The sequence below is a fragment of the Diceros bicornis genome, chromosome 39 (genome assembly GCF_020826845.1).
Source record: "Diceros bicornis minor isolate mBicDic1 chromosome 39, mDicBic1.mat.cur, whole genome shotgun sequence".
NCBI classification, from domain to species: domain Eukaryota; kingdom Metazoa; phylum Chordata; class Mammalia; order Perissodactyla; family Rhinocerotidae; genus Diceros; species Diceros bicornis.
Window position 1 is genome coordinate 25,377,036 of NC_080778.1, and position 26,778 is coordinate 25,403,813.

The following is a 26,778-nucleotide window of genomic DNA, read 5'->3' on the forward strand; positions in this document are numbered from 1 at the left end:
ACACATTAAAGATGCACCTAACAACAGATCATCAAACCACATGAAGTGAAAATTAGTAGAACTTCAAGGGAGATAAATGAATTTGCCATCATAATTGGAGACTTCAACACCCCTCTTTCAGAAATGGACAGATCTAGTAGGCAGAAAATCATTAAGAACTTAGTTGAACTCAACAACACTGTCAATCAACTGGATATAATTGACATCTATTGACTACTTCATCCAACAACAGCAGAATACACATTCTCCTCAAGCTCACATGGAACATTCACCAAGATAGACCACACTCTGAGCCAAAAAATTTAAAAAGAATAGAAATCATACAATGCCTGCTCTGAGACCACAATGGAATTAAACTAGAAATCAATAACAGAAAGATAACTGGAAAATGCCAAAATATATGGAAGTTAAACAACACACTTCTAAATAACACACAGTTCCAAGAAGGAATCTCAAAAGAAATTTAAAATATTTTGAACTCAGTGAAAATGAAAGTACAAATTATCAAAAGGCACATATTAGAAAAGAATAAAGATCTAAATACCCCCACCTTAGGAAGTTAGAAAACGAGAAGCAGATAAAACCCAAGTAAGCAGAAGAAAAGAAATCATAAGAATTAGAGCAGAAATCAATGAGATTGAAAACAGGAAATCAACAGAGAAAATCAGCAAAACCAAAACCTGGTTCTTTGAAAAAATCAATAAAACTGACAGGCCTCTAGCCAGGCTAACTAAGAAAAAAGAGAGAGGATACAAATTACTAACATCATCAATGTAAGAGGGGACATCATGATAGATCCCATGGAAATTTTAAAAAATAATATAAGAATACTATAAACAACTCTATGCCCACAAACTTGATAACTTAGGTAAAATGGACCAATTCCTCAGAAGACATAATCTACCAAAACACACAGAAGGAGGAACAGATAAAATGCTCTCAGTAAACTAGGAATAGAGGGGAACTTTCTCAACTTGATAAAAAATATCTACAAAATACCTACAGCTAATATCATACTTATTAATGGGAAACATGAAGCTTTCCCATTAAGATCAGGTACAAGGCAAGGATGTCCCCTCTCACCATTCCTTTTCAACAGTGTACTGGAAGTTTTTGCTAATACAATAAGGCAAGAAAAGGAAATAAATAGTATACAGATTGGGGAAGAAGATATAAAACTGTCATTGTTTGCAGATGACATGATATTTTATGTAGAAAATCTGAAAGAATTGACAAAGAAAAACAACAAAAAACCTCCTGGAACTAATAAGTGATTATAGCAAGGTTGCAGGATACAAGGTTAATATACAAAAGTCAACAGCTTTGTTATATACCAGCAATGAACAAGTGGAACTTGAAATTAAAACACAATGCCACTTACATTAACACCATCAAAAATGAAATATTTACTTATAAGTCTAACAAAGTATATACAAAGTGTATATGAGGAAAACTACAAAACTCTGATGAAAGAAAGAAAAAAACTAAATGGGGAGATATTCCACATTTGGAATTTGTAGATAGGAAGACTCAATATTGTCAAGATGTCAGTTCTTGCCAATTTGATCTATAAACTCAATGCAATTCCAAATAAAATCCCAGCAAGTTGCTTTGTCAATACTGACAAACTGATTCTGAAGTTTATATGGAGAGGCAAAAGACTCAGGACAGCCAGCACAATATTGAAGGAAAAGAGCAAAGTTGAAGAACTGATGCTACCCAACTTCAAGACTTACTGTGAATCAAGACAGTGTGGTATTAGCAAAAGAATAGACAACAAGATCAATGGAACAGAATAGAGGGCCCAGAATCAGACTCACATAAATATAGTCAACAAAGAGCAAAGAGCGTCTTTTCAACAAATGGTGTTGGAACAACTAATCATTCATAAGAAAAAAAATAAATATAGACACAGACTTTACATCCTTCACAAAAATTATCTCAAAGTGGGTCATAGACCTAAATGTAAAATGCCAAACTATAAAACTCCTGAAAGATAACAGGAAAAAATCTAGATAATTTTGGGTATGGTGATGACTTTTTAGATATATCACCAAAGGCACGATCCATGAAAGAAATAATAAGTTGGACTTCCTTAAATTTTTATAATTTTATTCATTTTTCCCCCCAAAGCCCCAGTAGATAGTTGTATGTCATAGTTGCACATCCTTCTAGTTGCTGTATGTGGGAAGCGGCCTCAGCATGGCCGGAGAAGCGGTGCGTCGGTGCATGCCCGGGATCCGAACCCGGGCCACCAGAAGCGGAGCACACGCACTTAACCGCTAAGCCACGGGGCCGGCCCATGGACTTCCTTAAAATTAAGAACTTCTGCTCTGCATAAGACAACGTCAAGAGAATTAGAAGACAAGCCACAGACTGGGAGAAAATATTTGCAAAAGGCACATCTGAAAAAGGACTGCTATCTAGAATAGACAAAGAACTCTTAAAACTCAGCAATAAGAAAACAAATAACCCAATTAAAAAATGGACCAAAGAATTTAACAGACACCTCACCAAAGAAGATATACAAATGGCAAGTAAGCACGTGAAAAGATGCCCCACGTCATATGACATCAGGGAAATGCAAACTAAAACAACAATGAGAAACCACTACACACCTATTAGAATGGTCAAAATCTGGAACACTGACAACACCCAAAGGTGGTGAGGATGCGGAGCAGCAGGAGCTGTGTCATTCATGGCTGGTGGGAATGAGAAAAGGCACAGCCACTTTGGAAGACAGTTTGGCGACTTCTTAAAAAACTAAACATACTCATACCCTAAGATCCAGCAATCACGCTCCTTGGTTTTTACCCAAAGGAGCTGAAAACTTATGCCCACACAAAAATATGTACATGGATGTTTCTAGCAGCTTTATTCATAATTGTCAAAACTTGGAAGCAACCAAGATGCCCTTCGGTAGGTGAATGGATAAATAAACTACAGTAGATTCAGACAATGGCATATTATTCAGCATTAAAAAGAAATGAGCGATTAAGCCATAAGAAGACATGGAGGAATATGTATTTCAAGTGAAAGAAGCCAATCTGAAAAGTCTACATACCATATGATTTCAACTATATGACATTCTAAAAAAGGCAAAACTGTCCAGACAGTAAAAAGATCAATGGTTCCTGGGTTGGGGAAGAGGGATGAATAGGCAGAACATGGAGGATTTTTAGGGTAGTGAAAATACTCTGTATGATGTTATAATGGTGGAGACATGTTATTATATGTTTGTCCAAACTCATAGAATGTACAGCATCAAGAGTGAAGCCTAAGGTAAACTATGGGCTTTAGTTCATCATGATGGGTTAATGTAGGTAGTAACAAATGTACAATGTCAATTGTAACAAATGTCCCACTCTGGTGAGGGATGTTGATAATGGGGAAGGCTATGCATGTGTGAGGGCAGAGAGTGTATGGGAAATCTCTGTACCTTCCTCTCAATTTTGCTGTGAACCTAAAACTGCTCTAAAAAGTGAAGTCTTAAGAAAAAGAAGTTATTGTTAATTGTATTAGGAGAGAGAATGGTATTGTGGAGATGGAAGTAAAAAATATCTGTATATTTTTGGTGATGTACACTGCAGTACTCACTGATGAAGTGATATAATATTTAGAACATACATTAAAAATAATTCAAAAATAAAATAGAAAAAAGAAACAAAGTAAGAAGCAAGTGTGGAAAATTCTGACTACTGAATGTGAATGATGAATAATAGGAGATTATTATACTACTCTTTATACTGTAACGTTTTGTTTAATGTTACTTTCTAACAACAAAAAAATGGTTCAGGGTAAAAACTGAGCCCAGAGTTACAGTTCTCCCTAAAGGTGATCAAGTTTATCCAGATCTTGTTATCCTTTAAGAGTTATTCTACATAGCAATAATTATTTTACTATATATTCTGAGACCGTGCCATCTACCTTGCTTTGTACTTTGCTTTTTCACTTACCTAAGGGATTTGCATAACATTATATATAGAACTGTGTCATGCTTCTTAATGTCTGCCTGTGATTCTATTTCACAAACAATGTTAATGAAGGTTGCTTTATCTGTTCATATGTATGATAGTGAAAATGACTTCTGGGTTAAGAAACAATCATTTTTTCCCACTCTCCAATGATGCATGCCTGACCTAGGGAGCAGGAAAGAGGCCTTTTAGACCCAAGCCCATCACTAACGGGAAAGCTGGTGCATGTTCATCCGTCCTCGTCTTTCCTGACCCGTACAGAACACCGAACACCACAAATACATGGGTATGCCTGGGTGTCTGATACATTATTTTTTCTTTCCAAATGAATGAAATAACAGTACCCAGTGACAAGAAGGGAAAATATTTTCAGAGGAGAAAATATATTTTTCTAGAGATGAAAAGGATATAACTCTAAATTAAAGATCAATTTAAAAGAAAGAATTTGTATTATACAGAAAATTGTTGATACAAAATAACTTTCAAAATGAAATACAGATTTCTTAGAGGTTTGCAGCCAAAATAAGAAAGATAAAGATGTGTTCTAGTTTAACTTTCTCCTTCCTTCTACGTTACTCTAAGGCAACAATAATCATTGTTAAAATATTTTAAAATATTAAATTATTAAGTATTAAAAACGATAATTGTTGGGCCGGCCCCAGTGGCCTAGTGGTTAGGTTCAGTGTGCTCCACTTTGGTGGGCTATGTTCTGTTCCCCGGCACAGACCTACACCACTCATCTGTCAGTGGCCACCTGTGGCGACAGCTCACATACAAAAAGAGGAAGATGGGCAGCAGATGTTAGCTCAGGGCAAATCTTCCTCAGGAAAAAAAAAAAAACTCTTGAGGTTATTTTCAAGAAAGAAGACTAAACATTTAACTGTAAAGGAAATTTGCACTTTACGTTTGAATATATTTACATTCAATAAGGAAAATGATGCCTAGGAATTCAACCAGAAATAATAAATTAGGAAAAAGTTTGTTTTACTATCTCCTAGTACACTGCTATATGGAATGATAAAATTGATCCTCACTATAAAGCAAAGAAAAGGAAAGGAAGTAACATCAGCATGAGGGCCAGATGGAATAAAACCAGTACCCGGAGTCCAAGGGCATTCATTAACAGAGCATTGGTAAAGGATGGGATGGAGTAAAGGTGAGATCTCCCTTTGGTCCCTCAGGTCTATTCTGGCTCCACCAGCTCTACAAAAGCTACTTAGGAACTCTAGGTACTTAACAGAAGCTAAACAGTCTCTCTACATCATGTCTATGATTCTGAAAAGTGAATCTAGGAAATCAAAATCATAAATCTCTTTATAACTGCTTTCCAAAGGAAATGATTTCTCGAAGGATTTTTATTGGAATAGTAAGTCCAACAAATAAATCCAGAGATACAATTAAGCTTTTCAAGATGGAAATAGAAAAGTGAGTTAAAATATTAGAGCAAAGAAACAGAACTATGTGCTCCTCTTTTTCAAAATCCTGATTAATGTTCCTGAAGCAAAGAGAATGCCTCCTAGTGTACACGAAGCATCTTTAGATACATTATCCCATTTGAACCTCACAATAACACAGGAGATAAACAGAGAAGGTAACTTAAGACCAAAGAACTCACCAAGTATTTTGACTGTGATCAAAACAATAAGCGAATAGGAAAAAAGTAGAATTTTACAGCGTTTCCTGTACGTAGGCATCTGATGCAACATTCAGAAAGATAAAGGTAAGTTACATTCAGGTTGATTACTGTCCTGTCAATCAAGACTTCATTTATTGCACTGTTCTATCAACAATATTTTTGTTGTTCGATAAAACTTTAAATTGTATTCTTCATAATTAATGGATAATAGTTAAATACAAGAAGCCCAAGGCAGGAATAGAAGCAGGTCTCCTAAATATTGATCATTCTTTATAATATTCCACGAGAAAGAACTGGAGCCAGCACTGCAGATCTCCAAGTGGTCTAGTTTTGTAATCTCGTAGCGGACTTAGAAAGAGAAATACTTCTGGCCATTCTTCTGTTTTGTGATTTGTTCAGCCAGAAAACTCCAGCCAACTGCATATAGATGCGGGTCTGTATGAGTTAGAGGCTGGTGAGGAGGCAGAAACCGCATCAACTGTGATGGACTTGGGCTGTGTCAACTTGACTAGGCCACAGTCCCAGTTATTCAATCAAACACTAACTTAGGCGTTGCTGTGAAGATATCTTGTAGATGTGATTCAAGTCCATAATCAGTTGACTCTAAGCAAGGGAGATTAAATCTGGGTGGACCTGATTCAATCCATTGAAGGGCCTTAAGAGCAGAGCTGAGGTTTCCCTAATGAAGCAGAAATCCTGCCCGTGGACAGTGGATTCAGCCCATGCCCAAGGGTTCCAGCCTGCCATTCCCGACAACATGCCCTACAGATTTCAGACTTGGTTAATCAGGCTCACATTCGTATAAGACAATTACTTGTAGATATCTATATAGAGAGATATTTACATGTATAGATATCTATATAGAGAGATATTTACATGTATATACATCACATATACACATACATTGTGTATAGATATATATACACTGATTCTACTTCTTTGGTTGAACCTTATCTCATATACCAGTTGTTTGAACAGTGAGAATTTAACACGATAATTGTTAACCAGGTAAAAAATTATTAACTGGGTAACTCAAAGGATAAAAAGAGAATGTTGAGCTATTACAGAGCTGGCAACTGCAGGAAGCAGCTACCACCTCTAGTGATCAGGGCAGAAAAGAAAGAGATTGGATTTATTAAAATTTAGAAACTTAGAGGATTGAGCCCGTGGCCTGGGATAGCCCTCTGAGGAGCTGACCGGTTCTGCTATCTCTGAGTAGGCATTCTAAGGCTGGTTTGGAGAATAGAGAAAAACTGTACATTGGCTTCAGCTGCTGCTGCAGGAAGATGCTTCTACTGCCGGAGTGAAGAAGCAAGGCTAGGGTGATGCTCACAGGGACCACCAGCAGACAGGTAGGAAGCAAACAGGAAGGGGCATGTCTGTTCTTTCTCCTGCAGCCTTCCAGTCTCCTTGTAGTGCTTCCTATTGTTGGAACTAACAAGGATCCAGTTGGCAAAGCAACAATATGGTTTGCATCTGATGTAAACGTTCAGAAAGATAAAGGTAAATTAGAATCAGGCTGATGAATCCCCTATCAATCAAGAAGACTTGATTTAATGCACTGTTCTGTCCGAGCAGGTAAGTTGGGCGTTGAGAGAAAATAGCTTCATAACTGGAACAGGGTGTACATATTGCTCAGGATATATATATGAAAACGTTGTTTTCCCGAAGAAGAGCCAAAAAAGCATATGAGTGGACACATCTGTAGCACACAACTTCTTGTTTTCTACTTTATTAAATACAGCTAAATCAAAATTATCCACTGCCACATTTCATTCTTTTAAAAAGCAGCCACCTAAATCCTCTTCTGCTTAAAAACTCACTTCATATTCAAGACCTTGTAAACTGATTTTCTCCTCTATCAGTCCACTGAAAAGTGAGCAATAATCACATTAATTGCCAAAACACTTTTAAAAAATACTCAACCAAACTAATTATAGTCTGAAATAGGTCAGAGCTGGAGACAGAGTGGGAGTAAATTCTCTCTACTTAGGGGTTGTGCAATATTCCAACTGTGAGTAAAAAGTGCTAATAGAACTAGAAAGAACATGATAAAGTGGTGGATGTTAGAAAGAAAGAAACGGTGGGACTTGCAGACCAACTTAGCGTAGAGAATGAGGAAAAGAGAGAAATCTGGATCACTCAGAGGTTGTTTTGTTTTGTTTTTAGCAAAACTAGGCAAAGGCAATTAAAAAGAAAACAACAGGTCATTCAGTGTGGATCACAGGTGTTTATTGCACAAACACTCCTGCATGCCTTCTGCTCTCACCTTAGAAATCAACCTGAAGTTTCTTGAAAATGCCGTGTTTACTTCCTGTACTTCACAACATTTCACAAGTTCTGTCTTCTGTCTGGAATGCCTTTCTTTCCTTATCTTTCGATGAACAATGTATTTAAATTTCCAGTCACGATACATAATTGACAGTGTTTTATGTAAAAATTGTCCCTTGGAGTTATACAACTTGATGGCCTTCTTCTGACCTCCCCCAGGCAAAGGACATGCTGCTCGCTCTTTCTTTCTTTCTTTTTCTTCCTTTCTCTTTCTTTCCTTTCTTTCTTTCTTTTTCTTTCTTTCTTTTCTTTCTTCTTTCTCTCTCTCTCTTTCTGTCTTTCTCTCTCTCTCTCTCTCTCTCTTTCTTTCTCTCTCTTTCTTTTCTTCTTTCATCTATCTGTCTATCTATCTCTATCTATCTATCTATCTATCTATCTATCTATCTCTCTCTCTCTCTCTCTCTCTCTCTCTCTCTCTGTCATTATTAGTCTGATAGGGCTGCTATAATAAAATACCACAGACTAAGTGGCTTAAACAACAGAAATTTATTTTCTCACAGTTCTGGAGGCTAGAAGACCAACACCAAGGTGCTGTCAGGATTGGTTTCTGGTGAGGCCTCTCTTCCTGGCTGGTAGATGGCTGTCTTCTCCCTCTATCCTCACATAATCTCTTCTCTGTGTGCACGCTGAGCAAGAAAGATCTCTGGTGTCTCTTCCTCTTCTTATATGGATACAAACCCTTTCAGATTAGAGCTCCACCTTTATGACATCATTTAACCTTAATTACTTTCCTAGAGGCCCTATCTACACATATAGTCACACAGGAGCTTAGGACTCGAACATATGAATTTTGGGGAAAACAACTCATTCCAAAACTCTATCTATCTGTATTGGAGCCCTTGCTACTTCATGTCTGTTTAGCCCTTGAGCTTGATTTCCGTATTGTAAAAGACTATATCTTATATATCTTTGTCGTACATTAAAGATGGCCACAAACACTTTGACATTTCTACTGATAGGTGGGATTTATTTTTCCTCTCCTTTAATTTGGGAAGGCTCTGTAACTATTTTGACCAATAGATTAGAGTAGAAGTAACATTGTTTCAGGGGTTCCAGGTCTAAGCCATAAGAAACTAGTAGCTTCCACTTCCTGTGTCCTGTAGCAATGCTCTTGGGTCCAAGCTCCCGGTAATATAAGGAAGCCCAAGTAGTGCTGTCACTGACTGGGTGCCTGGAGAAACTCAAAGGTGGGTTTGGAAACAATTAACTATTTTTCCAAGTTGTTTCTTTTCCTTTTGTATGTTAAGGAGATGTAACCACCAGCCATTCTGAAACTGACCAAGGGAGGCACTCAAGGGAGATATAACCATCAGCCATCCTGAAAGTGACCAAGCCTCACCACAAGAGCTATGCCCATGACCTTTGCCTTATTTTTAATGCAAAGATCTCTCCAGGAGGAGCTTAGGCCTCATTATGTGGAAGCGTGCTCTCCAACTGAGCCCGTTGTAAGTGTAAGCCAATACCCGCCTCTCCCTTTTGAATATTCATTCCCCAACCAAATAAAAGTTCCTGCTTTCCTTTGTTCAGGGACACCATGACTTTGGAAATGATTCCTCATGGGCTCCTGTTTGCTGCAAATACACTTTACTTTGTGAGACAACTTCCGCTGGTGTAGAGTCTTATTTAACTCACCAGGAGGCAAGGCCACTTGGTTCGGTATCAGTACCATGGAAGAACATACATAGATAGAAATCAAGACTCCCAACTGACAGCTCTGACTATGCTCTCAGCTGACAACCAGCACCCACAGCCAGCCAGTAAGTGCATTATCTTGGAAGTGATTCCTCCAACCCAGATGATACCACATAGAGGAGAGACAAATTGCCCCTGGCAAATCTTGCTCAAATTACACGTTTCTTAGCAAAATAAATAACCATTCTTTTAAGCCACTATTGGAGTGGTTTGCTACCAATAAATAACCCTCTGCGGGCAGAGTCAAAATCCCCGACAAATATATGTCTACAGAAGATGTGATATTTGAGATAGGCTTTGAAGAATAAGTGTGTATGGGAGGGGGTTTGCTAGTGAGGGGTTCAGCATAACCAGAGCTCAGTGCCAAGAAAATACAATGAATGTGAAAGAAACATCAAGTGGCTTAGTTTGACAGGAAGAACAGAGGGATGCTTAACCTGGAAAACACAACTCATAGGAGATTTATTTGTGGGTTTTTAGATATCCTTGAACCCCCTAAAATGATGTAAAGAATGTCAGGTTTATGCATCAATAGGCATCATCCTGGGGAAAAAGTCCATAGATGATTAAAGGTGTTGGTAGCGAAGAACAAGCAAAACAAAACAAAAAGTAACAGTGACTAGAACACAGTAACACAGAAAATTCCACTAATGAACTAGGGACACATTGGGCACTAGTGTGGAAGTTCTTAAATGCCAGAGTACAACATTTGTACTTAACTGAAAGACTGGCAGAGCTCCTTTAGAAAGCAGATTGGGAGAATTAGCTGATTTGGATGGAAGTTAATAAATTCAACATTAGGTCTACTGATTTTAAGTGATGGTAGAACAGAGTCTAAACAGGAAATTGGAACGAGGAACTGTAAGTCCAGAATAACAAGTGAGGTCGAAGATACACTTGCGGAAATTTAGAAACAGAAGTCAACGTGACTATTGGCATGTAGATGCAATCAAAACAACAGATTCCACCACATTCTTTTATTGTAGCTCATGTTATTGTTCCAGCATTCAATTCTTGGGGTCTCAACTGAACTTAAGTTCTTCCATCTAATGAGGGCAGTGTGCAGGGAAATGAAATTGGCTCAGTGGAATTCATTTTCCTTAGCAGTGTTTTTCTTCATAAAAATTCATGTTTAATTTCATACTGCCTTTCAAAATGAGACAGTGGCAGTGAGTCAACATGCTTTTCTCACGGGATTCTTAGCTCCCCAACGTGGCAAACTGTCTTATGATAATGCCTATTAATTTCATGAGATCATATGGTTTATTAAAGGGATTTTTAAACCTATGAGAAAAAAGTAAATTTTGTTGTGGGGAAAAAACTTCAGATTTGACATTCCATGTTTTCCTTGCAATTAGTGGTTAATTAAGACTTAAATTATGTTCAATCATTCCTAAGTAATTTTGTACAATAATGAATCCTTCAACTGGATAGGCTGCAATGCAGATAAACCACCAACACAGGTTAGAGTTGGAGGAAAAAGGAAAAGTATTATACACTATTCAGTGACATTCAGTTACCATCATTCATGTGAAACTGGTTATCATTGGTAGGTAATAAATGGACTTGTTCTACATTAGGCATTTAGGATTTGTCTTTAAATAGTAATTAGCATTAGTAAGTCATTTCAGAGTGTTCACTAGTGAATAGCTGTGTATTATTGAGTATTTTCAGAATGACACATGACTTGGAAGGAAAAAGGAGAGTAGCAATGTGTTGAATAAATAAGAGAATTTTAAAAGTTCTTTTCATTAAGCGCTATTTGAGAATTACCCCAATACCTAAATTTCATCAGCTTCCTTCTTCACTTTTACATATCCTTACAATATTATATCTTACCCTTACAATAAGAAAAGAAACAAAAAAACTCTGATGCATGCAAGATGTTATAACTCTGATACACATGGTCTTCTAGGAATGTCTGTGAATCCCCATTTTACTCTTTGGAGAGTCCAGATTAACTTCTATGCTGTTGATATTCTATATTATAATATTTAAGATTCACCTTTCTCTTTACTAGCATCTATTTTCTAATGGAAATCTTTTCATAGGAGGTGTTTTCAGTAGTTTTGTAAAAGTATTTTTTTCAGTTCTTTATCTCTCTCGTTTTGTTCTTCATTGATGCAGTCATAGAAAGACAGTAATGCTTTGAACCATAGTTTGCAATACACATCATTTGTACAGCAATCTTATAACAAAAAGACTATAGCAAACAGAGTGGCATCAAGAACATTAGTCAAATTGTGATATTATTCCTTTGGGCTTAATGAGACAGCTGCCCAACTCAGTATACCGGGAATTTTAGGATGTTGTATGAGGCTGTGGCTAGCCTTGTGAGAACTGACTGAGTCTTATATGATAGATTCTTTATCTGTAAGAATGTCACATAATTTCAGAACACATTTGGTTCTAGTCAATTTTATTTATTTGCATCTCTGGACACAGCCACAAATGTGGAAACTAGCTTAAGCTGCATTTCTAGTGTTTCGGAAGACAAGTCTTCCGCTATTGGCCACAAATGTCATGAACCAAGATCAGATAAGAACAGAGAAAAGAGTTTTTAGGCGAGATAGATAAAAAGACTTTTTAAAATGCATTTATAGCCAACCAGTGGTTGGCTACCACTGGTAAAATTTATAGCCAACCACTGGTAAAAGCTACCAGTGAGGATTTCCGTTAGCAAACTAGCTTCTGAATGTAAGGCATAGGCTCCTTAGAATAATGGTTCCTAAATGCCCAACTATACGCCCATTTGGTTTCACAGGGTTTCCATTAGTCTGTAGTAAAATAAATCAAAAATGGGCAGCACAATAAATTTATCATAGTATTAAATTTATTTCATTCCAAGGAAAGTTTTTCTACTCCAAATGTACGTCTTTTAAAAGGTTTTGGTGTTAAAATGGTTTTGTATTGTAAAATGCTAATAAAGATGATATGGTTTTCTGGTTTTGATTGCATTTTTTAATGACAAAAATTGGCACCCCTACATTTATCCTCCTTTGTTTTATATGAAATTTTACTTATCCATAGACTCTTAAAGTTTGGAAGCTGCTTAACACAGAGATCCCTAACAAGCCTTTTGAGAGCAAAAGTCCCTTTGCTGTCCACTCTAGGGCAACCCCTCTTTGGTGCAGGTTCCTGCACACAGAAACATCATGAGATCTTGCAGAATCTTGCAAACAATGGGAGAGACCGGGCTCTGAACAAGTTGCTTCCCTCTAGGTATCATACCTGCAATTCTAGCACTAACACTGCCATCAGAAGGGCGGCTTGTCGTCTAGGGTAGCAGACCAATGTGGGAGATGACCTTGACCAGAGAGAGGGGAGAGAGAAGGAATCTACCTCTGTCTTTACGCAAGGACAAAATCATCTTAATTCTTATTACTTCACTTATATGTTGCATTCCATTTACAGAAAAACAACAGGATTCAGAAAGCTTTTGTGTTTTGTTTATGGTCTCATAGCTAGTGGCAGACTCAGAATTCACAAATCAAAAATCTCTGACTTTTCTGAGTTTCAAGTGACTTCAGCTTTTAAGAAAAGGATCTGTCAGGAAGATTTGGAGATTATCTGCTAAGGCATACAGATTGCAAACGATTCACAAAACTGGTGTGGGGATTGTAAGAATGAGGCACCTGACCACATAAATATTATTTGTGAAATGTGATCCTAATATACGATTTCGTAAAATGATCCTTGGTTTACCCATTCCATGAAATGTTTTGCATTAATTTGCAACTTGCTATTCTGCTGGCGATAATACATTCTAGTCTCTCTACTTAGTCCCACATGGTTAAATGATTCCTTCAGTTCAGTTATTTTTTAATTAAAGGAAATGCATGCTCCCCTCTGGCTATGCTTCTCAACACTGAGAAAATTCAGCTAGCTGAATCAAGGCAAGATTACCCCCCACAACCAAGAGCTTTGTGATGCTACATTTTTCTAAGGATATTGTGTTTGGCAGTTCTGTGGCTAACTGACCTGTTCTGGCTTTTCCAAGATAGAGGATGCAGACAGTTTGGAAATTTTTCTGAACAAGAAAACAGTCGGAGACCACAGGCAAATAGGTGGAATATCTTAAAACCATCCCCTCACCCTGCCCAACAATATCAGTGCCAAGCAACAGAGTATTGTTTGAGCCATCCCTGTCAAGAGGCTTAAACCTGAAGGCTGATCTAGAATAAGATTTCAATTTATTCATTTTATTTCCCATTGCTTTCTTCAATACCTTTAGTTTTCTTTTCTCTTGCAAAATATTCCAGACATTATTAATTAGTGTTTTTAAGGTCTTTAGATTGTTATGACACTGTTGTCCATTACGCCTCAAATCCAAACAGGCCTTTATAGACATCATTGCTATTCTCAACAAAACTTGTCTGTCTAGATTTTATCTTGGTTGCAGATATCTTTCAAAATCAGCCTTAAAAATAAGTCCTTTTATTTAGGTTTATTCTTTTGCCTTGTGCATTCCTTTTATTTCACTTGCCTTGGGGGAACTTTTAATGAGCTACAGGTATAATATACTTGCTACTGAGCCCCCGTGTGTTCACCCTCCAGGAGATTGTAAGTTTGACATTTTGTTTTCACTTCGAATCTGAAAGCCAGAAAGAGAGGAATCATGTAGATGTTGTGGAAAACAGTGTGTGGGCCGTGGCTGCCATAGAGGCCAATGCTGGTCTCAGGATTAGTGAGTTTATTTCACTGGGCAAACCTATCAAACAAGATGAATATATTTGAATATTTGGAGAAATAAGAACTTTGAATAATGAAGAACTCTAAATAATGCCTGTCTGTGCAAGCTATTCTTTCTGGGGGAAAAGGGAAATGAGACACTGAAAAGAGAATTGCTGACTGTGCTGCATAACCCAAAATAACCAAAATACTCTGTAGTTTCATTGCTGCATCCCTGGAGGGTCCCAAGAGCAAGACAGTTACAGAAGGAACAAGAGGAAAAAGTGCTGTCTTCTTGAGGAAAACTGGGGGCCCCAGCTGCTCTCTCTTGGAAATTGGAGGCCCCAGCTGCCCTCTCTTTGAAAGTGAATATTGTAATAAGACAACTATAAGCCATTTTGTGAATCAGGTTCAGCTACCCCAGTCCCTGACTTCCACAGCTCCTTCAGCTAGATCCAGATTCAGCCTCCAGACTCCCCATTCCTGAGCCAGTCCTAGATGAGGGAGGGCATGCAGCAGGAACTCCCATGGTCCCTGTCCACTGGGATGTGGAATTGAGTCAGAGCTTTCAGTGTTGAGTTCTGTAGGTCCCAACACAATTGTTGGGCTCCCACACTTTCCTCAGTTTCCACGGCCGCCTCCCAATCAAAGCAAAGATCTGTGCTCCTGGGAAGAGAGCAGTATTCCTGACCTCCCATTTGGTCCAGGCTATTGCTTTGAGGTCCACTCTGTATTCTGCCCAGCTGTCCTGCCTGGTGCTCTAGCCTCTTTGGAAAAGCAGAGTCCTCTGCCCCCCACCTCTTTGACTTGTGCCTTTGTGCCCTTCCCTTTTTCTGTTGACCAGGGGGGAGGGGCTAAGAGTAGAGTTTGTCTCTCTACCACCCACCAACTAGTAGGGGGTCCTGTCCAACAGGAACAATAAATCTTTCACAGTGGCATCCATCCCTGACCACAGCACTGCCTTCCAAGAGCCTGACCTTACCCAGACCTATGAGAAGCGGCATCCCAAAGTAGCTAATAGTATAAGCCACAGCAGCAGACTGCCTGGGTCCAAATCTCTGATCCATCATTTGCCAGAACTATGACTTAGGACAAGCTATTCAACCTAGCTGAACTTCAGTTTTCTCATCAGGAAAATGAGAATAATAACATACTTAACTCTTGGAGTTGGTAGGGAAATTAAACGAGAATATGGTAAATGCTTGGGAAGAATAAGCTATTATTCTGTTGATGGCTTCTCTATTCCTATACTCAGTAAGTCTGATCAAATATCCCATTTCAAACTTCTGTGATTATTTGGAGTGACTTTCAACGAAGGAGGATGGCAAGAATTGTGTTGCTATATTGCCCAGCTGCCTCTTTAGGCACACAAGGAGATAACTAGAGATAACTGCAATTTGGGGGAGAAATGATTTATTTTTTTACTTTTTGAAAAGTTTGAAATAATATTAGACATATGAAAAGGAACAAGATTACTACAAAGAAATACTACTGTACCCATTATCCAGAGATCCTTTCAACTTTCGCCAATTGTCTCGATCACGTCCTTACAACAACAGCACCACTCCCGGATCTTGTATCGTACACAGTTGTCATGTCTCTCCAGTCTGCTTCAGTCTGGGGCAATTTCTCAGTAGCTCCTTGACCTTCACGACCTTGACACTTCTGGAGTTGCATGGCATTCCTTCTGCAGAGTGTTTCTCAACACGGATTTGTCTAATGTTTCCTCTTGAAGAGAACCACATTATGCATTTTTGGCAAGAATATCACAGAATTGAGGTGAGTGTTCTCATTGTATACTATCAGGTGGCACCTGATGCCAATTTGTCCCATTACTGATGGTGTTAATTTAATCACTTGATAAATATAGTGTCTGCCAGGATTCTTCCCTGTAACATTACTCTAGAATTAATAAGTATATTAATGGAGATACTTTGGGGCTGTGCAAATGATCTTATTCTTTGGCCAACTTTCATCTATTAGATGTAGCATTTAGTGAATTAACTATTGCTGTAATGGGTATAAGTGGTGATTTTCAAATTGCATCACTTTTTCTGTGTTTATTATTTGATATTGAATTGTAAAAAGAAAATGGTTTCTCTTATCCCTATTTATTTATTTTTATTAGTTCAACAGTTTATAACCCATCAATATAGATGTTTATTTTCATGCTCAAATTTTCCCAAATTTGGACAGTAGAAGCCCCTTCAGGCTAGAAAATATGTCCTTTTAATCTGTTTCCTTCATTCTTTCATCACTTGCTTCCTTTTTGGCACAACAAGATGTTCCAAGTTCATTTTCTGCTTTCCTTACCCTAGACTTGAATAAGGCATTTCTCCAGGAAGGCTTTATTCTTTTAGTGGGGAGGAGTAGGTAGAAGTCAAGTTCCAGATGTGAGGTATGTTCGTTGATACTGGGGAGTAGATGTTTGACTTGTGCCTTTTATTTACATTTTCCATTAAATCTCTTGTTCTGTTCTATGTTGCAGAGTTTATGGTTCACTTGAATCTTCTTCTGTTCCATCTTTGTATTCATTTCTACTTCAGTGAGAAACCTGGCCCCATCATCCTCAATATATTTGCTTATTTCCTCAATTTCCTGTGTAGGTATAGGGGAGCAGAATTTGCCACCCCAAAAAGTGTCTCTTTGGCTTGATTATTTTTAAGAACAAAAGACTCAGAGAGAAACTGACTTTCCCCCTTACCACCTAAAAGAATTTAAGATAGAAGGCCTCTTCCAGGAAGGAGCTCTCACTACAGAAAGCTATAGTATAATATGAACTAGGTGTGGTGGACAGGTGTGGTAGATAGGGTAACAAGGCCCATTTGATCAAAGTCCTCTCCATGTCCCATTGTCTTTGCAAGGCCTGGCAAACATTTGTTTGCCAAACATTTGCAAATTCTGTCCATGTGAATTTCTTTCCTCCTCTTTGAAGTCCCAAACCGCTACTGCCAATATCCTCTTTTATCTTTAGTTGAAGAGGATATTTAAGGTGGTGGCTTTGGCCATTTTGGTGAGGTATTCAGTTTTCTTGGGTTTCTCCCATGTATATATGTTTTTAAACTTGTTTTGTTGTCTCCTGTTATTCTGTCTCATGTCAATTTAATTCTTAGACAAGCCAGAAGAACCTAGAAAGGTAGAAGAAAATTTCTTCCTCCCCTACATAGGCAATGTCCCTGCTTACCAGGCTTCTCCCATCTCCCAACTCTGATACACCACCCTTGCACAGCCACCATCACTGACCCTGCCTGACATCAAGGAGAGAAGAAAGGAAGAGAGAGAGGGAGAAAAGAAGCAAGAAAGGAAAACAGAATGCTAACAGAGTTGTCTTAATTTGGTCATGGTTTCAGTTGTTGCTTATCTTGTATTATTTAAGATATTCCTAAAATTACCGTTAGGTTATACTTTTGTTGATCATTTTGCTCCTATGAAATTGCTATGGTTTCATCTTTTGATTGTTATTTGGTTTCTCTGACATTCTTTGTCATGACTGGGTTCTAGCCCACTGAAACTAATAATGAGAGGGCTAGGTAATCAGTTTGGTCGTGGGCCCAGATCTTGGGGCCTCTACTGTGCCGGGATAACAGAGTACTGTGATTGACAGCTCTAACAAAATCTTGTAGCATGTTTGGAGTTGGGGGAGGAGGTGAGAGGGAGGCCGGAAGCAGTTTCCCACAAGAATAGTGAGGTCTACTTCCAAAAGAAAGAGGAAAGAAATGTGTATCCTCATCTTAATCCACATTTCTCTCCTGATACATAGTGATTGTCTCTCAACTGGTCTCTCTACCTTTGATTTCCTCCAAACTTGGCTCTTTTTTATACTGGAGACCCCACACCACCCTCCATCAAACTGATATCTCTTCTTTCTCCTCCACTACTCTGGGCCCAACTTTGCCTGGTGGGCATCGCCATTATATCACTTATGGTGCTAATTTGAATTGTCTCCTTACCAAGAAACTCTGAGGTTTTCTAGAGCAGGAACCATTTGATTCATCTTTAAATTCCAAGCCTAAAAGTACCTAGAATTTAGTCAGTGCTCAATAAACATTTGCTGAATAAATACATTAATAAATATATGAGACCAATCTAAGGAAGCTAGTGTTAGATATTATCATCTCTTATAAGTTAGTTTCTACAGCTGATTATTTTGGGGCAAGATTCAAGAGTCTGTACTTTTAACAGGGGCATCAAGTGATTCTATTCAGGTCACACTTTAAGAAAAACTGATATCTGCTTCCATGTCCTTGATTTTAAGTTTAAAGAGAGCATTTCATTCTCCAGTGCATTATTAGAGTAATTTTGTGAGCATCACAGGCACCGAATGAATTATGCATTTTAAAAGGAGCTGAAATGCAACCTTAATTACTTATTGACCTTCCTGGGATGCAAATTAACACAGCATTATTTTTCTTCTACTCTGTCATGTATGCCACTTAAATGCTTCTTTACTTTCTTCCAAAGAACTCTTTATTATCTATGCACTTTGCAGCTGAATTTAAAATGAAACATCCTGTCTCTAAGAAATATGGATGTATTGTTACTTTTGATTTATAAGAAGTAACAGGTAACCTTCTAGGATTGCAGGATTGTTAAAGCAAGACCACAAATCCAATGGGCTCTAAAAGTGTTGGTACCTAGAAAACATTTACAGATAACCTAGTCTCATATGCCACGCACAGGACTAGAAAAATGGAAAACATATTTTTGTTATCATAGCATATTTCTCTTTTCCAAGTACTCAGGGTTGTATTAATAGGTTATATCCTTCCTGCACAGCTGGATCTCTTTATATCCTTTTTAACTGAATAATCTCATGAGGAAAATAAAGAATTCTTCCCACTTCTCATACCATTTGTTGAATAAAAAACTGAGTGAGCTGTGAAAGTTACATATGAATTGTATATTCTCTTTGTCCAAGAAGATCTACAGTGGTTGTGCTTGAAGAAAAATAAGAACAAAAACTGGCCTGTTTATGTCTGTGATCTCTATAAGTGTGAGCATGTCAACCGGTGAGAGAAGAGTTTGCACTCCTTCCCCGGGGGAGCATCTACTCTAGATAAAGAGTGGGGGTCTTCAGGGGCAGGGTCTCACCCCAGGCCAGATCAGTGAGGCACCGGCTTATGGCCACACTACTTAAGTGGCTGAAGTTGATGAATTTGAGGGTTTGGCCCACTACTTCAAAATCCCGTTTCTCTCCTTCAGACATAGCCAGACTCTTGAACTCTCACTGAATCAGTCACTTCTCATTTTCACACCTCATACCAGCCATTGTCTGCTCCCCTTCACTGTTGGCCTTCATATTTTGTCATTATATTTTATGTCCTCTAGTCTCTTCTCAAGTTTCCTCTTTCCCTACATCATGGCCTTTGCACATTGAAGTTTACAACAGAGCCCCAGGGCCCTGAATAAGTGGGCCATACTCTCAAAGTATGATGCTCATTTGTCAAGAGGACTTTGACCCGTACTTCTCCTACACTTCATTGCAGAAATGAAAGAAAAGACATCATCACAGATGAAATCTATGAATCTCACTCTCTCCCTCCTACTTTGAGAGAAAAAAAGGAAAAAAAAAAGTTAGACCAATATAGTAAAAGGAAGAATTTTTCTTAAGTATATCTCAATAGAAAAAGTGGAAATGAACCATTTATACACCAGTAACAGCTACTCTAAAAGTGATTCCTATGGTATATTTACATCATTTCCCAAACAATAACAAAAAATATTGACTACATGCACAGTAGTGATAGGATCCGTAAAGTCAAGCTGCACCAATGCGAAGTGAAATTGAGAGATGAGCAGGTATTGATCAACAGATTACTCTCTGGATGGCCCATGCTCCCAAGGGCTTCTCTGCATTAGTAGCTATGGTTTCAGACTCCAATTATTCCTGAAATTCTCTGCCTGTGCAAATATATATTTATCCGCAGTCATCAACTTATTCAGTAAAATGTTGTATACACATGGTTACTGAGTGAGTATGTTTAATCAATGCTCACAAAAGTAGCAGAATTTGGCTCCAAGTAGCAGTAATATTCTCAAGAGAGGAAGGTGCTATTAAGAAAATTCATTAAGAACAACATGGACCAAGTACATTTTCATACTTGAGCACACCTATTCAACAATGACAAACCAGCTAAGCTGGTAGCCAATGAAGAAAAGAGAAAGAGTCTAGGCTACATGAGTCTTAACTCTGCTGACTTGTTTTTCACAGACTAGGCTATGTCAGTGACATTCCTCTGGAGAATTAGCAATGTAATTGCCACTTAATTACAGTGCTCTATCATAGATCAATTTTCACTTCAGAGATCTACACTGGCAAATGTGCCTTAGGAGTCTTATTTCTCTCTACATATCTAGAGAGTTTTCCTCTGCTGTTCTAGAATGAATATTTCATAAGAAAGATAGAGGAAGGCTGTTTGACTATATCAGAAAAGCCAGAGCTGTCTAGGCTCCCTTAAATTTGATGTTTCTAGAAATGGGAATATTCACAGAGCAACAGGGCTGGAAGAAATTTATAGGAAGCTGCTCACCATGAAAGAGGAGAAGAGGAAATGCTCAAAGCTCGGATTCAATGAACAAGGAAAGACAGACAGGCACGTTTTCTTGGGGTGAGGGAGGAAAGGAGAGAGCTCCTTGTCTCTTCCCACCTCAGATCTCAGATCATATTATTACCCAGAATGCATCTAAATCAATTAAGAGACAATCTCTCATAGAAGATTTGGGCAAGATTTCCTTAAGGAAAGGAAATGTAGTTACAGCCAGCCTCAACACTTCTCTACAACCTGGGGCAAATTTCTTAACATCCTCGTATATCAGTTTTCTCATCTGTCTAATGAAAATAATATTAGTGTACACTTACAACATAAAAGTTTGTCGTAAGGATTAAAGGAAAGAAAGTGCATAACGCTTGGATTCTTACTCAGACTGGTTTTTTGGTTGATTGTTTCTCAGTAGAAATAAACGTAAATTAATTTTTTTAGCTGAAATTTATTTGACATATAACATTGTATAAATTTAAGGTGTAAAACATGTTGATTTGATACTTTTACATATTGTAATATGATTGCCATGGTAGCAATAGTTAACATCTCTATCACATCACATAATTGTCATTTCTTATTTTAATGACTTTTTTAATGTTTAGGCTTAGCATCATAACTATCAATTATATTACTAAACTATAATACTGTCATTCTTTTCCTCCTCTTCAACAGTAATTTCTGCTAACAGTTTGACTTTTTCTATCAGTTCTTTCTCTACTAATTTGTTTAAGAAATCAGAATTGTAAAAAAATTGAGAATTGATAAGTTTGATCTTAACTTGACAATTTGTTTTACAAAGTAAAACCATGTTTTTGGTACATGTTGGGAGGGACAGGTGGGGAAATTAACATTTATTGAATGCCGTCAACATCCACTATATTTCTACGTGGTAGATTTTAAAATTTCCATTCATAGTAAAAAGAAAACCTTAGGCTTGGGGACATCAAATAACATTTTTAATATATCAATAATTTTCTAAACTTTTCAATTATAAGAACCCTTTCAAAGATATAAAAATATTATAGACTACCACATAATAATAGTCATAAGTATTGTATTCGTTGACTGAGAAAATAGTAATAATAATTGAGTGTAAATGTATAGTATATAAATCACAACTGGAACAGAATAAAAATGAAAGAAGTGGGTTGATAATTTTTATCCAGCCTATAAACTGTGATGTATAGATTAGCCCACATCTAGACTTCTTGCAATAGCTCTATGGACCTCTAGGGATTCTTAATCAAGAGTTTGAGGAACCAAGCACTATATAATCCTTTCTCATGGATTATGTAACATGTTTCACAGCAGTTTTGAAGCATTTTTAGGTATTTGGTGTTTCACTCTTTCACTTAGATTAAGTTTACTAAAAATATGATCTTTAGGGACAGGCCCCATGGCACAAGCGGTTAAGTGCGCGCGTTCTGCTGCGGCGGCCCGGGGTTCGCCAATTCAGATCCTGGGCAAGCACCGATGCACCACTTGGCAAGCCATGCTGTGGCGGCATCCCATATAAAGTGGAGGAAGATGAAGCATGGAGGAAGATTAGCCCAGGGCCAGTCTTCCTCAGCAAAAAAAAAGAGGAGGATTGGCAGATGTTAGCACAGGGCTGATCTTCCTCACACACACACACAAAAATATATATATGATCTTTATATAAATGGGATTTAATAAATACAGACTTTAATGTATATTTTCACTGCCATTAAAATAAGCATTTGCTTACTCATCTAGAGTATGTGTATTTTAGGGAAAATTTTTTGTGAGACCCCACATTAACAATAAGAACTTGGGGCCGGCCTGGTGGTGTAGCAGTTAAGTGTGTGCGTTCTGTTTTAGCGGCCCGGGATTCACAGGTTTGGATCCTGGGCACGCACCAAAGCACCGCTTGTCAAGCCATGCTGTGGTGGCATCCCATATAAAAAAAAGTAGAGGAAAATTGGCACAGATGTTAGCCCAGGGCCAATCTTCCTCAGCAAAAAGAGGAGGATTGGCACTGGATATTAGCTCAGGGCTAATCTGCCTCACACAAAAATAAATAAAAAAATATGAAGAACTTACTTTTACAAGGCAGTGAGTGACACTTTCAGGACCAATATCAGTCAGAACGTTTTTTTTAAACAAGACTCCTTCATATGCTAGTCACGATAATATTGGGGAATGAGTAGTTATCACCAACATTGATTGAAAAATCACAACCCTCTACTGAAGAGTTTCCTTTGTTTGAACTGTCTTAAAGGTCTGAGAAGAACGGGAAATCTCATCCCCTCTGACTCTATCTTAGAAACCCCCTCTTAATACAACAGTTGAGGGGGCATGCCTCTGAGTTTATTACCCAAAATGACCTACAGTGATGACTTTCAAACACCGCTTCCCCTTTGTGTGTTTGGAGCACATAGGTAAAAACCCAATTATATTAAAATACATAAAGGCTGTAAAGCTTCTTTTAATTTTTCTCCTTCCATTTTTCTAATTTATATTAATAGAATACAATAAACAGAATATAATGAGACTTACTGTGCCATGTTTTCCTAAAAGCAGTTTACAAAATCCGTACGTGCAGAGAACAAGACTGTAGTGTCTCATGGAAAATGACCATATCATTCTGATAAACACATAAACTAGAGTACGCTACAAAAATACTGTAGAATTTACTCAGTGGGAAACTAATTGTTTCCTTTTTGTGATGAGTCTGCCACCAGAACACAGATGTCATAAAAAAAATCACTAGGTGGGCCGGCCCTGTGGCTTGGTGGTTAAGTGTGCGCGCTGCGATGCTGGTGGCCCGGGTTCGGATCCCGGGTGTGCATCGAGGCACCACTTCTCCGTTCATCCTGAGGCCGAGTCCCACATACAGTAACTAGAAGGATGTGCAGCTACGACATACAACTATCCACTGGGGCTTTGGGGGGAAAAAAAAAAAAAATCACTAGGGGCCAGCCCAGTGGCATAGTGGTTAAGTTCAGGCACTCCGCTTCCTCAACCTGGCGTTCGCAGGTTCGGATCCTGGGGGCGGATCGATGCACCGCACATCAGGCCATACTGTGGCAGCATCCCACATACAAAATGGAGGAAGATGGGCACAGATGTTAGCTCAGGGCCAATATTCCTCACCAAAAAAAAAAAAAAAAAAAAAAAAATCACTAAATTTAAGCCAAAATGGGAAAGAAGAAGATTCATATCATTTTGCTATCACTGGACAGGTAGATTCAGGCAAGTCTATTGCTACTGGCCATCTGATCTACAAATGTGATGGAATCAACAAAATAACCATCAAAAAATTGGAGGATGAGGCTGCTGAGATGGGAAAAGGCAGCTTGAGGTATGCCTGGGTCTTGGAAAAACTGAAAACTGAGTGTGAATACGATATCACCATTGATATCTCCCTGTGGAAATTTGAGACCAGTAAGTATGTGACCATCATGGATGCCCCAGGACACAGAGACTTTACCAGAAAACTCGATCACAGGTAACATCTCAGGCTGACAGTGCTGTTCTGATTGTTGCTCCTGGTATTTGTGAATTTGAAGCTGGTATCTGCAAGAATGGGTAGACCCAGCAGCGTGCGCTACCGGCTTACATGCCATATTTGAACCAATTGTTAATGTTAACACAATGGATTCTACTGAGCCACTCTGCAGCTAGAACAGATGTGAGGAAGTCAGCCCCTACATTGAGAAAAGTGGCTATAACCTCCACCCAGTAACATTTGTGCCAGTTTCTGATTGGAATGGTGGCAACACACTGGAGCTAAAATACCTTGGCTCAAGGGATGGAAATTCACCATAAGGATGGCAATGCCAGTGGAACTGTGCTGCCTGAAGCTCTAGATTTCATTGTGCCACCAACTTATCCCATTGACAAATCCTTTTGTCTGTCCCTCCAGGTTGTCTACAAAATTGGTGGTATTACTAGAGTCTCTATGGGCTGAGTGGAGACTAGTGTTCAAGACAGGGCATGATGACCATCTTTGCCCCAGTCAACATTACTAGTAAAGATTGTTGAAATGCATTTCGAAACTTTAAGTGAAGCTTTGCCTGGGAACAATATGGGCTTCAATGTCAGGACAATTGTCTGTCAAAGGTGTTTGTTGTGACAATGTGGCTGGTGACAACAAAAGTGACTTACCAATGGAAGCAGCTGGCTTCACTGCTCTGGTGATTATCCTGAACCATCCAGGTCAAAATAGGGCTGGATATGGACCTGAACTGCATTGTTACACGGCTCACATTGCTTGTAAGTTTGCCAAGCTGAAGAAGAAGGTTGTTGTTCTGGTAAGAAGCTGGAAAGTGACCCAAATTCTTGAAATCTAGTGATGCTACCATCACTGAGATGGTTCTTGACAAAATTACGTGTGTTGAAAGCTTCTCTGTCTATCTCCTTTGAGTCATTTTGCTGCTCATGATATAAGGGAGACAGTTGCTATGGGTATCATCAGGGCAGTAGACAAGAAGTCTTCAGGAGCTGGCAAGGTCACCAAATCTGCTCAGAAAACTCCTAAATTAATATTTTCCAGAACGCTGCACACAGTCTTAATTGGTTGTGGGGGAATCGCTCAGAACTGTTTGTCTCATTTGGCCATTTAAGTTTAATAGTAAAAGACTGGTTAATGACATAAATGCAGTGCAAAACTTTCAGAAGGAAAGGAATGTTTTGTGCACCATATTTTTGTGGGGCACATTTAAGTTGTTCCATTTTAAAATCAGTACTTTTTAAATAGAAAGATCTTGACCAAAGTTCTTGACCAAAGATCTTGACTGTTATAGAATTTTGAGACCCGTTAAAACAAATTTTAATGATAAACCTGTGTCTTCTTTTAGTCAACACAAAAACTTCCCATAGAATTGCTTAGGCAAAAGACTTAAGGGAAAAGGTCACCTGTGATATATTTCTGGCGCTCCATTTGCTGAAATTAGATATTTCTAAGTTAATTAATTATTTTCAGGTCAGAGATTGAAGTGGTGGTTTTTTTCCCACCTATATCTAATAGAAAGGATTATCTCTTAAGTTCATTTATGTACTTAGTGAAAAGTTATGGGAGTGATCTGTTATTTGCGGTACTTCACATCTCTTAAGATAAAAAAGCAGAGTAACTTGTATGTTATGTAGGTTACCTTATAAGAAAGTCAAAGTTTTGCAATATTAAAAGCCATGTGTTACATGGAGAATTTAATTTTATACTGTTCTATCAATATTGAGTAAACTTGTTGGTGCAGTTTCTTAAACTTAGTTCCCAGTTGTTGAATGCATTCTCACATTTACAAATAATGCAGTAGAGTTTGTTAAAACAAAAGAGTCTGAATAATAAGGTTTCAAGTATTGAGGAGTGGCCTGCTTATGAGGACTAATTGCATCCAGTTTCTAGGAAAATAAAGATACTGAAAATAGAAAAATAATAACTATTTCAGAGTTGCTTTTCTTGTAATGTTGGAATAGGTTGCTGCAGATCAATGCCTCCACCATAAACAAACAGGAAAGCTTAAAAAATGTGTTTGATACCATTGAAGAGATACCAAGGCAGCCAAGACTTTAAGAATTAGGATCCCGGTGATCATTTCACAATATATACAAATATCGAATCATTATGTTGTACATCTGAAACTAATATAATGTTGTATGTCAATTATACCTCAATAATAAAAAAAAATAATGTCAGCTCAGGGACTCTAAAGCCCTCACTCTAACAGCAGGATAGAGTTTCTCAGCTAACTAACATCATTCAGCAAAAGTTCTTACCAATTTTTAAGAAGTGCATTAGTAAAACATGTATACAGTTAACAGGATCCTGGAATAAAGGGAAACAAATTGGAGTGAGCTCCACATTACAACTACTTAACCCCTTAATGCATTTTTAAGCACTTTGAGGTAGAGAGGCTAAGAGGACAAGCAGAAAATGGAACAAGAAGTTAGCAAGCTGAGTAGAGATTGCAGC

General features: G+C 38.1%; 1 pseudogene; it reads left to right on the forward strand.

Moving 5' to 3' along the window:
* Positions 1–25,432, forward strand: part of LOC131399773 (elongation factor 1-alpha 1-like) — a 43,924-nt pseudogene extending 18,492 nt beyond the window's left edge.
* The last annotated feature ends 1,346 nt before the right edge of the window (positions 25,433–26,778 follow it).